Here is a 16,050-nt window from a genome sequence, read left to right on the forward strand (position 1 = left end):
GATGGATTTTTTCTAACTTAAACAGGTAAGACCAGAAACGTCCGTTCCTCTTCTTTGTGTCATAGCTACAGTGCCGCCGTCCCTCAGTCTTCACAAACACTGCTTCCTCCAGCCCCAGCGGTGGGCTGACCTCACAGTGGCTCTTCCCAATGAGATCTTGGGACATAAGAACCAGAGCTGAGGCAAACTCCAGACAGGCCCCTGCCCTGCGGTGTAGGCCCATGGAGGTTTACGTTCAGTGCTCACATTCATGTGTAAGTCAGATCCAGGCCCAGCAAGATAACCCCAGAGGGTTCCTGGCATAGCTGAGCACTGGGGCTCGTTATGAAGCTGGTCTCTGCACCGACTTGCTGACTCTGAAAACCTGAAGACAGGCTACTATCTAGGAGTCACAACTCCAGCCTTTCAACACATTTCAAAATATATAAACCAATCAGAGTACCGACACTTTAAATAGCAAGAGTGAGCATCAGTGTCCTGATTCCTCCTAAAAGACCCTCCCAAGTCTGGTGGAAACTGGGCACATTCCAAGTCGAAGGTAATTGTGGAGATGCGTAATGGACCAAGTTAACAACTATCCTTCACATAGCTTCTTCCAGTACTGTGACCTATGTAAGTAAGAAACACTGAAAACCTGTTTAGCAGTTTACAGAATTCCTAAGGGAAACTAGGAATGGGTGAAGGTCTAAACGCCCCAAGTAGGGACCATAAAGATGAGGACAGCTTGTGGAGACACCCACTTCACAGCACCCTGGGAGCATCCCTACTATGGGTACCTGGACACAGGACCTCAGCCCTGGAAGAAACTGGAGGCTCCATCCAGGGTTGCCTGGCAGAATATCTCCACATATATGACTTACACAGTTCCACTCCAGATCTTCCAAGAATCAGTCTGGAGGGAGTCAGGTCATACTGCAAGGTCATCTGGGAGGTGTGGTCTTAGGATATGCGGGTGGGTTAGTTTATTAAAGCCACCCAGAAGGGACTAGAAGGTGACGAGTGTGTCTGTGACACTCTCCCAGTTTGTGCATGATGAGGGGAAAGGGGAGATCAGGCTGCAGACCAGGATGGACTGTCCGCTGCGGTCAGGTGGACTTCTCATCACCATGACAAATAGATGAAGGGAAGGGAGAAGAGAGGGAGGGGAGGGGGGAGAGAAGGGGGAGGGGAAAAGGGACAAAAGGGGGGAGGAGGGAAAGAAAGAGAAGGAGAGGATGAGGTAGGTAACAGCTTATTTTGTTCATCGCCTCCGAGGCTGTGGTCCACCATGGCGAGGAGGGTGTGTGACGGAGCAGAGTAGTTCACACCACAGCAGCCAGGGAGGAGAGGGGGGTAGAGAGGGAGGGAGAGAGAAAGAGGGAGAGAGAGAGGGAGAGAAGGAGAAGAAGAGAGAGCTGTGTTTCTGGCTTCTCTCATTATTCCATTTCTTCCCCTTATTCCATCCAGGTCCCCGCCTATGGGGTGGTGCTGCCCACATCCAGGGAAAGCTTTCCACTTCGTGAATCTCCTCTGAAAACATTTCAGACACACCCAGAGGTGCCCTCTGCTAATCTCCTAGACACCGCTCCGTCCAACCACCTTGACACCCCAAATCAACCATCAGACACAGCCTGTCACTCTAAATAAGCCACGCAAGGGAAACCGCCTTTTTCACATTTTTAAGTAAAATGTATGTTATGTATATTTTTAAAATATCATGTCTACTCAATATAACTGTCAGAACTCTAATTTGACTATGAATAACTTTCCCTCAGCAAGGTTTTAAGTGCCAGCCTTGCTTGGTGCCAGCTTCCTAGACACACGGAGCCTCTTGGGATGACAGAGCTCAGCTGGTTCTCGCTGATCAGGCTCTGCTTGGATTCACAAGAACATACTATCTCCTTTGGCCTCTCTGGATACCTCCTTTCTGCGTGGCCGGAGGCAAGCCCTTCTCTTGCCTCCTTTGTTTGATGGTGGCAGCATGTGACATGACGTCACTCTCTCAGCTGTCTTAAATTAATCCCCCCTCTGCCGCACCAAAGGAAAAGACGAAGCGTGACTCAATGAGAAGGAACTCTGTGTGAAGCTCGATTTTTTAAAAACACGGTTCTGTTATTTTTGAAATGTGTTAAAACGCTCATGAGAGAGAAAGGGCAAAGCCCTTTTCAGAAGCCAAGCTTCAGAGAACAGCAAGAGGAACGGTGGAGTATGCTGGTAAGGATGAGTGTGGCCCATGAAGAGCAGAGGGGAAGGCCACTGTCAACGGAGCAGAACGTGGTCACCCATGGAACGCCTCTGCTGGGGTTGGAGGAAACTTCGTAGACAGGGGAAGAGAAGCACAGGAGTAGTTTTTTCCTATATCCCTGTTCTGACCCAAGAACAGAAATAGCTTGCTGCGAAGAAGTGCTCTGGGAAGAAGAATGTGAACCTCTGAGCCGCAGTGAACGCCTGTTGTGCCAACTTTCAGGGACTATGGCACCAGGCTGCTGTCGCCTGGCAGCGTGCATGCTCTTCAGGGTTTCTGATGTTCTCAGATGAGATCGTGGGCACTGAAACCATCTTTTCTTACAACCAGGGAGGTGAATTTAGGAACCAAATCAAGGAATATGTCAATTATTTTTAAATCCACTTTCTGAGGGAATTTTATGAGTTTTTACACTTGAGAATGTGTAACTTCAACATAACTCTGTGACTAGAAAAATGTGACGCCCTTTTGGAGGCTGCCTCAGTAGGTAAACAACAACAACAACAACAACAACAACAGCAACAATCTAGTCACAAAGTTTGACAACCTGAATTCAATCCCTGGAGTCCACATGGCAGAAAGAGAGAACAAACTCTCAAATTTTGTCCTCTGACCTCCACACATGCACATGGTAAACACGAACACAAAATAAATAAATAAACAAACAAACAAATAAATAAATAAATAGTGAAGGAAAGAAGCTTCCAAAAAGGAAAGAAAGAAAATGGAGCTGTGCTGTGGAACGTTCTGATTGCTGTGAAAGTGTTGCTCTGATTGGTTGATAAGTAAAATGTTGATTGGCCAGTAGCCGGGCAAGAAGTATAGGCAAGATAAGCAGACACGGAGAATTCTGGGAAGGAAAAACAGAACTGAGGAGGAGACTCCAATCCACTGTCCAGGGAACAGCATGTAATGGCACACAGGTAAAGCCACAGAACATATGGCAACATATAGATGAACAGAAATAGGTTGAATTTAAATGTAAGAGCTAGTCAGTAGTTAGCCTGAGCTAATGGCCAATCAATTTTAATTAATATTAAGCCTCTGTGTGTTCATTTGGGTCTGAGTGGCTACAGGAGCCAGGTGGGACCAGGAAAACTTCAGCCAGAACTAGGTCAATTAATGGGCTATTTCCCTGCGATGTATGTTGGGGCAGGACATAGAGCCATGCTACACCTGATGGCAAGAGCCATGCTGTGCACAGCAAGAGAGAAAAACTGGATCACATCATGGTGTCAGCTTGCTGCCAGCTGGTGGTGCTTCTTAGTGAGGCTGTGAAAGCTTTAGGAGGTGAGGCCTAGCTGGTGGAAGCAGGTGCTTAGGGGTGGGCCTTGGACGGATAAAAGCCCCTGATTCCTTCTTCACTTTCTGCTTTCTGATCTGCCAACATGTGAACAGACACAGCCACACGCTCCTGCTGCCATTGACTGAGATTTCTACCAAGCATTCCTCGCTACAGTGGGCTGAAATACCCTCCAACCTTGAGTCAAAGTAAGCCTTTCCTCTCAGTAGCTGCTTCTGGCAGATACTTTATCATAGTGATGCAAAAAATAACTAATATAGAAGTTGGTACCAGGAGTGGAGTTGATGCTGTTACCGTTACTAAATTTGATTGTGGTGTTCTTTATCCTTTAGAACTTATTTGCTGGAAGAACTTGGAACAATCTGAAGAATGTGAGCTAGAGAAGTCCTACGATGCTATACGTATGTAGTTTAATGAGCCAGTCTGATGAGCATTCAAAAGACCAGAATCCTGATAGAAATACAGACAGGGATGTTTCAGAGAGGGATGTGGACTCTACTTAGAACTGGATAAGAGGCCGTTTGAGTCACATTCCGTCAAAGAATTTACTCATAACTTATTTTCTTGTATTCTGAAAATCCAAAGAAGGCTGAATTTTAAATAATGGAATAATTAATTTGGTAGAATTTAAATTAAATTTTCAGAACAGCATAATATCAGGCTGTACCATGATTATTGATGTTTGCTTTTAGCCACATTTATAGTGAGAATTGGGAATAAAAAGTAAAGCAGAAAGATGTGACAATCTATGCAATTTGGCCAACAAAGGGGGGTATCAAAGTTGCAGACAAAACGGTTGTGGGTAAAATGGTTAGGGTTGTTAAAAGGATTAAAATGGTTTTTAAAGAAGCCATACACTTCGCCGTGTGGCAATAGGAAAGGTGCTTGAGAGTGAGACCTCACCCATCAAAGGCTCTAGGATACAAAAGTAGCCACCAACTCCACCCCCTCACCTGAGGCAGGTGGCCCCAGTGGCCCTGAAGGACCAGCTCAGCTACCACCCAGGCCCACAGCCTGGGCCTTGGGTTGGCCTACCCTAACATCTACCCCTTCTAGGACCTGCTGGAGCTCATGAAGGGATTGGTCCTGTGGAATAACACCAGCAGGATCTCCATGACTTGGGGTGGCTGTGGGATATCCCCGAGGAGTTCCGGTGAGGATCCAGCGATGATGGTGTACCAGAAACCAGAGGTCTTGAACCAGACCAGTGACTCACTGCAATGAACATTTGCTAGTAAAGTTGGTTGGAGAAAAGAGTATACTGTGTGACACACCACGGCTCCCAGTGCCACCAGGGGGAATGAAGAGCTCTTGGAGAGGCGGGAAAGGAGAAATGAAGAGGTGAGGTTTTGCTTGTTTGTTTTGCTCTTGCTTTTGTTTGCTTGTTTTGTTTTGATTTTTTAATTTTTCTTTTGGGGGCCACTGCAGGGGTGATAGGCAGATATGGAGGAGGGACCAGGAGGTCAGTGGAATTAGGGTGCATGGCATGAAATTCCCAAAGAATTCCCAATAAAGAAATTATGTTTGATTGTTTGTTTTTTTAAAAAAAAGTGGGAGTCAATTTGAAGTGCATTCCTTTAAAAAGAAAGAGCTGTAGACTACTTTCACAGTTCAGCCATACAGGGGCTCAGAGGCCAGTGCAGCCAGGGCCAAAGGGGCGTGGCTCCTTCCCAAGCCAGCAGGACGTGAGGTTGTCCACATGGTGTTCATCTGAAAGGTATACAGAATGTAAGGGTTATGGGCTCGTGGAGGCTTGCACCAAGATTTTAGGAGAAAGCCCGACAGTCCAAGCAATGAGTAATCCAGTCAGATTCCCTTAGAAGGCCTTTGACAGTGTGAGAAACTGTGAGGATTAATCCTGAGCTGCAAAGGAGAACCCAGAGTGTTGGAGAGACCAGGAATGCCTCAACCAAAGAAAGCCTTAGGCACCAAACAGAGCCAGCCCAAGAGAGAGGCCATATCTACTTCAGGTGGCAGTGCCACAGACAAGAGGGTACCCAAACCACCTAGAATTCTGGCGAGGCCACTGTGTGCTCCTCATCCTGGACATGGAGCCATAGGATTTAATGGTTGTACAACTAGGTTTTGGTCTTGCTTTGGTCCAGTCTTTCTTTTTACCGTCCTAATGCAAAGCATTTTGCACTATGAGATGGTAGTAAGCTCTTAGGGGCCATGAGAAGAATGCTACGGTTTGAATTTGAAACATGCCCCATAGACTCAGACTTGGAATGTTTGTTCCCTGGCTGGTGGTGATGTTTCAGGCTGTGGAGTCTTCAGGAGGTGATTCCTTGCTGGTGGAAGCTGATCACGAGGGGCAAGCCTTGGAAGGTTCCAGTCTGGCCCTGTGTTTCTCTCTGCTTCCTGGACTGCTGCTCCACAGGCTTTGTATACTGAGATGCTTTGGCAATGCCTTGACCATGGTGGGCTGAGATCCCTGACACCATAAGTCCAAACAAGTCTTTCCTCAGGGAAGCTGTTCCTGTCAATATTTTGACACAGAAGTGGAGAGGTGAGTCATATAGAAAATAACCTAACTGGGTGTGGTGGCACACACTTTTAATCCCAGCACTCAGGAGACAGAGGCAGGTGGATCTCTGTGGGTTTGAGATCAACCTACATAATGAATTCCAGGACAGCTAGAGATACAGAGAAAGAAGAGAGAGAGAGAGAGAGAGAGAGAGAGAGAGAGAGAGAGAGAGAGAGAGAGAGAGAGAGGAGGGGGACAGAGGGACGGAGGGATGGAGGGACGGAGGGAGGAAGGATGGAAGGAAGAGGAAGGAAAAAGGAAAAGAGCCCGCTGTTAAACTTCAAAAGAAATCCCATCTAGAAATCTGCCGTTCACGGGACCTCTTGCCCCACTTCACTCATCGCTGGGGACAAGTATGCAGATGAGGATTACAGCGGGCAGCAGGATATCTCCAAAGCTTTGCCAATGTAGCAATGTGGGTTCTGAGTCATCTCTACACGGAAAGCCCTAACCAGGGGTGATGAGTCTTCTGGTTCAGGAAAGAGTTCAGTTGTTCCCACTTCTTCTGGCCCCTTCACCCAAGGCCCAGACCTCCCCTTACTTCCAAGAGGCTGGCTTCAATCTGTGGCTCTTAGCACATCCTCAAAGCTAGCTGCACACCCTCTCTCTCCCTCTTCCTCTCCCTCTCCCTCCCTCCTCTCCCTCCCTCTGTCCCTCCCTCCCTCTGACCCTGACACCCTGCTTCCATTATGAGAAAACTTGTGCTAACCCTGGGCCACTGGTAGAATCTGGAATCATCTTCCATGTCAAGATCCCCAGGTTCACCCCATCTGTAAATCCCTTTCTCCGTGTGAGGAGATGCTTTGCAGTGCCCAGACATAGGTCACAGACATCTTTGGGACCTTATTCTACATCCTCCATTATTGAGCTTCACATTTGAGTCAAACCCTGAGAACTAGGCTCATGTGCTTACCGTCTCTGAGCCCCAGGATTGGAGAAACCCCATAACCAGAATCTTATTGCCACTCAGATGCAGCTGGACCCACACCTTCAACTTGCATTAACCACAAAGCAGGTGTTATTCCCAAGACTGCTGTCCTGGGCAAGGCTGAGTCTACCAGGGACACTTGGCACAATGAGTTAAAAAAAAAAACCAGAAGTCCAGGCAAATATTCACTAACGTTACACACTGTCTTTCCAACTTAGAGCCCTGCTCCAAGTGTCCCTGAGTCTACCCTAAACTGGCACATGGACTCTGCCTCTGCTTGGATTGATGACTTCTTTTATCCAAGATTGAGACACCAGTTGGGACAATTTTTTGCCAACTTGATACAAGCCATCTTCGAAGAGGGAACCTCAACTGAAAAGATACCTTCATCAGATCAGCTTTGCAGGCAAATCTGTGGAGGCATTTTCTTGATTAATAGTTGATGTGGGATAGTCAAACCCATGATGGGCAGTGCCACCTCTGGGAAGGTGGTCCTGGATGGTATATGCTAAGTAACTGAGCAAGCCAGTAAGCAGCACTCCTCCATGGCCTCTGCTTCAGCTCCTGCCTCCAGGTTCCTGCCTTGAGTTCCTGCCCTGACTTCCCTTCTTGATGGACTGTGACTAGGACATGTAAGCCAAATAAACGTTTTCCTCCCCAAATTACTTTTGGTCATGATGTTTTGTTACAGCAAGAGAAAGCCAATTAATACACCAGAGAAGGTCAGCATGGGCTTATTGTCACGGCATGAGCAGAGCGGAGATGGTGTAAGACCAAGATGTCAAGTGCAGATTCCCAGTTATCTTTTTTTTTATTTAGATTTTTTTTATGCCGAATGCTGTTTATTGAAGGAGGGAAGAGGTCTTAAATACAGACTTACAGCACAATGTGAGAACCCCGGAGGGCAGAAGTTCGCTACAGATGTTTTACAATCTTGCATCTAAGCTGTTAGCATCCATTATGCAGGAAACACAGACAAGGAACTTCCCTTAAGCATTCAGGAGGGTGGAACCTGGCAGGGAATTACCATAGGGAAGATATCAAGATCAAGGTCAGCAAGCAAGGCAACAGTTACCCAAAACAGGGCCCAGGACCCTACAGGTCCCCCTTTTTACTAAAAAATGAGCTTCTGACTTAGGTTGCGTGGGACATCAGCAGGTCACCTTACCCGTCATGGAAACACCTGCCCAGGCCACACAGGCGCTCTGTTTTAGGTTGGTGAGCACCCCCCAGGCATTACCCGTCTTTGAATACTCATTATCATACAGGCTCAATCGTGTGTGAGCTGCAGAGTTAACTGCTGCCAAAGATCTCAAAGTGGCACTGGGCTTGTAATCTGTGTTTTTGACACAGAAAAGACCAACAGAGGTCCTATCCCACCCATAGCCAGTAGGCTAAAGGCAACTGAGCCATTCCCTTCCTTAATGAGCCTTACTGCAAATTGGAATCCTTGTAAGATGTTATCCCAAAAGCATATGGAACTTGAGTTTATAAATTTATAATTTTCAAAGCCAATCGAAATGTATATAACTATTGAATTAAATTTATCATGCCCAATAGAATGAAAGATTAACTAACTGTGGTAGCTACTTTTGCTGCCAGGGTCTCCACTGTGCTAACTGTAGTAACCAATTATGAAATGGTAATCCCAGAAGCAGTAGCAGCGGTGGCCGCCTCTACTATAACAGCAACAACAGCAGCAGCAATGTCAAATTCTCTTCTGGAGCGTGTGGACATCCACTGGCATGGACATAACTCCAGGAACACGAACCGCCAAGGCCCATTTTTCTTGATCCCAGCACGACTTAGGCTGGCAGCTCTTCTGGAGAATCCAAAAGCATGGCTACAGTTCCTAGGCTTACATTAATGCTTGCCAAAGCTAGCCATATTGGGCTCTCAATTCCCATTGGCATCAAAAGGGGAGAGTTTTTCATTAAGGCCCATCCACATTCTATTCTTTCCCTTGTTTTGTATATTTTAAATTTTTTATCGGTAGATTCTGCTGGAGAATTCACTGCAGATAAGCACTGGAGGTCTCCTGTTGCAAATCACCCTCTGGAGTGATGGAAAGATCTTTCTACTAGCACTTGGAGGAGACCTGATCTGGTGTTGGTGTGGGCCCGGGGTTTTGTTTATGTCTTTCCTCAGGACAATGAGGTTCCTCTTTGGATTCCTGAGCGCTGTGTGCGCCCTGTGGCTGCTGCTTAAACCCAACATGACAGAGACCTATTGGGCCTTCATGAAAACCTCTCCCAGTTGTCTTTAAGGTTCTGGTGCATGAAGACTGCCATGCGCAGTCGCTATCCACAGGAAGGACTGCAGTCATCGCTCACCTCACCTCTGCTCACAGGGAGTACAGAGTTAGGGCAGAGGGGTGTGGCAACCCTGGCTTCCACACGGCACTCTGCAGACAAGCCTCCTGGACATGTGAACAGGTAGCTAATGGCATCAGAAGCATGTGACCAGACCCGGCATTAGCTGTCATCACTTCTGACATAGCCTCAGATCTATCCACTGCCACTACCTGGGCCCAAGCCAGCTTGCCATTTTGAGAGGCTCATGTAATAATCTGCAAATGGGCTTTGTGGCTCCATCTCGTCTTTCTGTTATGCCACCAAAAGGACTCCCCGAGAAGTGCCTGCGATGGAACTACCTGCCAGTGTCATTCCACAAATCCAACAGCCTCCCTACCTCCCATCCATAGACCCTCAAGCACACTTTAGCCTAGAGTCTGATGGGACACTTTGGGTCTGAGCACTGATCTTGGCAGATGTCCCAAGCCTCCTTTACCCTCTGTGGCCAAGCCTCCTGGAGCATCCCACTCCCATCATGTCACCAAGCCCCCACAACAATCCTGTACCTTCTGTCCTGCGCCACCCTTTCAGAGCCCTGAGCACCTGCCTAGATGTGGGCCCGGCACTGTCTTCTGGATACTCTTCAGAACTCTACCTCACCTGCAGCCAGGTCTGCACTGTGCAGAAATGCACCGTCCCCTCCTCCCATGCACTGGTCACTGAGCATATTACCCATGCATTGGATGCAGAAAAACTCCCTCCCCTGGGCCTGCTCCTGCAAGCTATAAGATACACCTGAACACCCACAGGCCAGAGGGAATGGCACAATGTCCTGGGTCCCCAAGCCTTGCCTGTTCCTAACTAGATACCCTGGCCAATCACTACAGAGAGTTCCATTCCTATAGGAAGCTGCCAGATGGCTGTGCTTGTTTGTTTATTTGAGCTGATGGCCCTGGTGCTTATTACAAGCCAAGCGGCCCTGGATCTGCCTGTCTGTGTCTCACGATAATCTTGGGACAGGGTGCTATTATCCCCGGGCAACCCCATCATCGCCGTGACATTAAACACTATCTGCACACAGAACCCCTGTCCCTCTCCCCCAGACTCACCCTTCTAGATTTACTAGCCGATTTCTATCCAGCCCTTTCTCTCACAACTGCCTGCTCCGTCTCCAGCTCTGCTCACTGGGCAGTGCCACGCTCCTCTGACCTGAACCTGGATTACCTTCAGACCAGCTCTGCTCACATATCCAGCCAGTCTCTTGGTCACAACACCCTCGCCTGTCTGTCTCATCTCTACTTGTGTGTCCATCCTCCATGCAGCTACTCTGACCCTGGTTCAAATCCATCACCCCCTCCACGGACAGCCTCATTGACTGCACTCAAAAAGTAGATCCAAATCCTCACCACGGTCTATGGAACCCAACATGACCAACATGACCAGGGGCAGGCACACCTGTCTTTACAAGTGTCCTGCCTCTGGATGGACACTTCACAGAGCATCCACATGGTTGGAGCCCCTCCCACATCTAGACTTAGAGGAAGCATCATCTACAGAGATGCAGGGTACCTTCCCTATCGTGCCCCTGCTTAGCCCTACTGAGTGTTCCTCTGGGGAGTAGGCACCACTGGGAGTTTGTCTCCCACAAGAAGTTTAAAAGCCCCCTGGAAGCCTGGATCCATGGAGCTCACTGCAGTGGCTAGTACCCCATAGGCACTTCATAGAGTTGAATGAAAAACATGAATCAGTTTCTGTTTATCAGGTGAAGGGAAGTGTATAAATAGACCATTATTTAAAGTCACACAGCAGGTGAGTGGTTGACTCAAGCCCAGCCTGAAGCAGGGCTACCTGCTGTGACTTGCCCATTAGAGACCACATGGTGTGACCTCCCCTCTCTCTGGTCCTGTGAAACCTTTGTCCTTAGGTAGCACATGATGGATCCAGAAGCCAAGATGTGACTATGGCTCTGATGTGGACAGAGGAAGAAAGAAAGCTGTGACAGGAGGCTTGCTAACCGGGAGGCATGCATGGGGAGGGGCTCAGCAGGCAGCCTGTGCAAAGGTGTAGGGCAGGAAGACCAGAGCCCGGGGGTGTGCATGCATGCCTCTGTGTTTATTCATGAGTATGTGCATATTGCCTGTATTGCATGTGTGTATGTGCATGTGTGTTCTTATGTATGTGTGTATATTTCTGTATACTTACTACATTTGTATATGTTTCTATATGTTTGTGTATATATGTGTATATATATGTATACATATTGCTATTGTGTGTGGGAAGTATTTATATGTGGTGCATATATGTGTGTCTATGTGTCTGTCTATGTATGTATGAGTATATGGCCGTATATCCAAAATTGCATGTATACACACACACACACACACACACACACACACACACACACACACACACAAAGGCATTAGTTGTGCATACATGTGTCTGATATATGCAGGAGTATATGTGAGTGTGTATGTGTCTGTGTATGTGTGTTATGTGTACATGAGTTGTGTAAAGTATGTATATGTTCTCAGGTATGTGTCTGTCTGTGTTCATATGCAGGAAGAATATGTGTGTGTTTCTGCATCCTGTGAAGGACAAGTGTGAAGTATAGTATTTTCAGCCTGCAGAAGCTTATACTTCTATGTGGCCTACATGTCCCCATGGAGCCTGCAGCCTACATGGCCCTCTGGAGACAGGCCCCCTCAGACTCTGAGATCCTTCACAGTCTTGTGTGAATGATCCTGCTGGAGTCTCAGGGAGTCTGGAAGTGGGAAAGCTTTCAAATGCCACAGAAAGGTCAGAGGTGGTGGCAGGAGACAGATCCCACAGACCCACAGATGGGTCCCCTCTCCTCCACCTCACAGGCCAGTCCTGTTAGGTCTGAGATGAAAATGACAATGGCTGCCTGTGAAGACCACGTCTGGGCCACAGAGGCCCAGTCACGGCCTCGTCATCTTCCTTCTCAAGTTCCTGAGATACTGAAGCCTTCAGGAGCAGGAGGCGGTTGGCTTCTCTGACAGGACTGATCCACAGGGTCCACAGGGATCAGTTCACACAGAAGGAGCACCACAGACCTCCTCATGATCGGGGGAGCCAGAGGGCAGAGGAGAGAGTACCTCAGGGAAGAGGGGGCACCCCAGCTGACATCAAGGTCTGAAAGGCATTTCAATTGGCACAGACTCTCCTGGGCTTCAGGTGCTCAGTGGACACAGGCATGCAGCAAAGCTTGTGCATACATGGGTGTGCGTGCACACATGTACACATACATGCACACATGTGCACCCACAGACTGGAACACACACATATACACCGGCACACTTTGTCACACTTGTGTCCACACACTTATGTGCTCACACTATCACTCTTGTGCACATGTGTAGATGCACACACTCTGTCACATACTCACCTTTGCATACACACCTGAAGTCCCAGCCTCTCACTTCTGAGTGATCTGAGTTCCAGTGAGGATGGAGTCTCCCCACCCACTCTGAAGAGCCATTTCAGAACCCAGGTACATTATTGTCCCCAATCTCCCCCCTTTACCTCAGAGGAGAAAAGAAGTAAGAAGGTGTCCTTCTGATGTGCCCCGAGGCTGGGCACTCTATTCCTCACACTGGGGGCTAGTGGAGCTGGGGTGATCAGGATTTCTGCAGGTCTACCTCTGACTGGCCTTGCCCAGTAAAACCCAGGGACTGGCCTTGCCTATGTACTTGCCAAGCCTTGAGGGGTGCTAAGAATCCAGCTCTCAAGCTCTGGACAGCCTTGCAGGTGCTCACAGCAGACTCAGCAAACCCGGAAGTCCCCAGTTCCACTGGAGCAGACAGTAGGAGGACATGCCAAGGTTCCAGTCAGATCTAGACATCAGTGGTCCACATAGGCCTTGTTGGAGAATTCAAATTCAGGGTGTCGCCAGCCAAGCAGAGACCCGAAAGTTCCTGAGAAGAGACTCCGGCCCGAACCAAGAGACAAACTTCAGGCACATCCCAAGGAAGAGACGGTAAGGGGCCAGTGGCAAGGTTCTCACAGACTTGATCTGTGAAGAGGCAAGGGGCAGGTTCAGGTCTGTGAGCGATATAGCCCAAGACAGGGGCGGGGATGTGTACCACGTCACACAGCCACCACACTGAGAGACACCTGTACCCCAAGGATGCTTCCAGAGGGAATTCTAGTGAGAGGTACCCAAAGTGGGACAGGTACTTCCACAGAGGCAAACACCCAGGCTGTATGGATGCTTGAGCCTGAGAACTGTGAGGTATGTCCCCCCAGTGCCAGCTTGAAGGTTTGCTTAGCACAGCCCTGAGAGGGCGGGGGCTCCTCTTGGGTGGCTTGCAGGCTGGCTGCACCGAATGGGACTGCAAAGTGGATTGAGGCTACAGACTCGCCAGAGACCACCAGGGTGTAGGTCTCAGTTCTGTGGCCTGATAAGCTACACTTCAGAGAGCTTCTGGTGTAGGGTCGCCCAGGGCAAAGAGAGAGACCAAATTCGATTCCTGATGTTCCCAACCCCTCCCTACTGACTCCGAGCCAGTCCGGAACGCTGACAGGGTCTGTCCCAGTCTGGAGGCTGGATGTTCTGGCTACAGCACAGATCACGGAGTGATGGCACCAAGGCCCCCAAACAAGGCCTGCACGGGGCAGGGAAGGAGGCTGCTCAGCCTTCCCAACAGCACTGTCACATTTTCCCAGGAAGTTTGTATAAAGAGTTTGGGAAGACGTGGTTATTTCTTCCTAAAATTGCCCAGAGTCCTAATTATAAGACACAGGGTTCGTTTCAGTTCCCTGAAACATTATGAAAGAGCTAAATGAATGTCAGGCTTCCTTTTATAAAAAGAAACGAGAAGAGAGTACACAGATTAAAAAGAAAAAACCTAAGCAGAGGAAATGAGCTAAAGACGACAGCGCTGGCAGGCGCTGGGCGTGCAGACACACCAGGGTGCGCAGCTGGAGGAGCAGAGGAGGCGAGAACGCGCCGGCCCGGAGAGAGGCCCTTCCGCGGTGCTGCTTTTCTTGTTGTAACAAAATTCCCGACAAAAGCAACTTCGGGAAGAAGTGGTTTGCTTCGGCTCGCAATACGGGGGCAGGGGGAGGATACAGTCCAGCCGTGGACAGAAGGACAGCTGGTCATATTGCAACCAGTCAGGAAGCCAAGAGCAAGGTATGCTGGGCCTGGCTTTCTCTGTTTGATTCAGTGCAGGACTCCAGCCCGTGGGATGCGGCCACCCACATTTATGTTAGATGATCTCCCACCTTAATTAACCCACTCTAGAAAGTCTCTTGTAGACATCCCCACAGGCTTGTCTCTATATAATTCCAGACCCTTCAAGTTGACAGTCATCATTGACCACCATAGCTCCAGTGGTCTGTGGTTGGCTAGGAGGTCAGTTGCTTTAGAATGCCATCCCTCCCGTTGATGGGAACATGCATGTGCCCAGTCCCACTCTGCCTGAGACATCCTGTGGTTGAACCTGTGGTAGACACATTCCCTGTTCCTCCCTCACTCATACCCACCCAGACTGACCCTACTAGACCTTTCTGTACAAATTCTTCCCTTAGTTGGCCCTGACTTTTACTTCCCACTTCACTCTGCCCTGGGCTAAGACATCCCCTCTTGGAGTTTAAACAACACAAATGTGCACCAATGTCTAACACGTCTCCCAAGAGCATCGGTGACCTCCTAATCCTAGTCTACAGCTACCCAAGGATGCTCTGCTGCACACTCTCCTCCAGACACCCCTCACGCCTGCTCTCTTGCTTGGGCACTGCCACACCCATCTGTAGTCCAACCTCTGACAGACTCTGTCCTACCAGGAACAACAAGGCCAGAGAGGCTCATCCTCATCACTGGACACATACAGAGAGTCATGTTGGTAAGCAGCAGCCAATAAAATGAACCAAAGTCCCTTTTTCCCATGGGTCCTCTCTCAAATACCTGCCTATTTTTCCCTCCTTTCCACACCCATGGTGGTTATTTCCTGTTATCTCCCACTGGGCTAAGACAGAAACTAAGACATTTCTGAAGCTCATGGACAGTGTTATTTCTCAAATATGTTTGATGCCTGCATAAAGGTAGACAAGGGCCCTGAGATGCACTCCTTTGTTAACAGGATTCGGGGGGGGGGGGGGGTGTGTGGGTGAAGGCAGCTGGAGCTTTCAGAGAGCTGGGGATTCTTATATTCCACCAAAACATGTGGCAGAACAGAGGTCCAGTCTGGCCATACTAGCACCAAGACGTTATAGAAGGACATTAGCTACCCCTTTGGCAAGTCCATACTGCCATTGACTCAAGACACAAAACAAGAATCCAACCCTTTTCTCCATGGGAAGAGGGAAGCTCTAGTTGCTAGGACAATACTGAAAAAACTCAAAACGTTGTTCTGGAGTCTGAGTGCAACCATTGACACCACAGGCCACTAAGAGAACAAATCTACTTCCTAGGAGCAGATCCATCCATCCAGGTGAGGGGGAGACCACCCAATGGACACGTCTGTCCCAAGGGGAGTGGACTGCTGTCGGTTATTTTTTGCTCTTTTGGGGGGCCCACCAGCTAGCTCCAAAATAAATACACAGAGGCTTTTTCTTACTTATGAATGCCTGCCTTAGCTTGGCTTGTTTCTAGCCAGCTTTTCTCAACTTTAAATTATCCCATCTACCTTGGGGCTTTTTTCTTTTCTTACTTCTGTATTATCTTACTTTCTGCTCTTGCTTTGTGGCTAGCTATGTGGCTAATGTGGCTGTGTGGCTGTGTGGCTGTGTGGCTGTGTGGCTGTGTGGCTG

General features: G+C 48.6%; 1 long non-coding RNA gene across 1 annotated transcript; it reads left to right on the top strand.

Annotated features, from left to right (window-relative positions):
- The first annotated feature begins 3,858 nt into the window (after positions 1-3,858).
- On the top strand, positions 3,859-7,594 carry LOC128117396 (uncharacterized). The gene is made up of 4 exons (XR_008220802.1): positions 3,859-3,928; positions 4,584-4,868; positions 5,789-6,036; positions 7,201-7,594. It is a non-coding gene; the product is annotated as an uncharacterized LOC128117396 (long non-coding RNA).
- Positions 7,595-16,050: the final 8,456 nt, after the last annotated feature.

This window comes from Peromyscus californicus, unplaced genomic scaffold (genome assembly GCF_007827085.1).
Source record: "Peromyscus californicus insignis strain IS unplaced genomic scaffold, ASM782708v3 Scaffold_21__1_contigs__length_65335640, whole genome shotgun sequence".
NCBI lineage: Eukaryota > Metazoa > Chordata > Mammalia > Rodentia > Cricetidae > Peromyscus > Peromyscus californicus.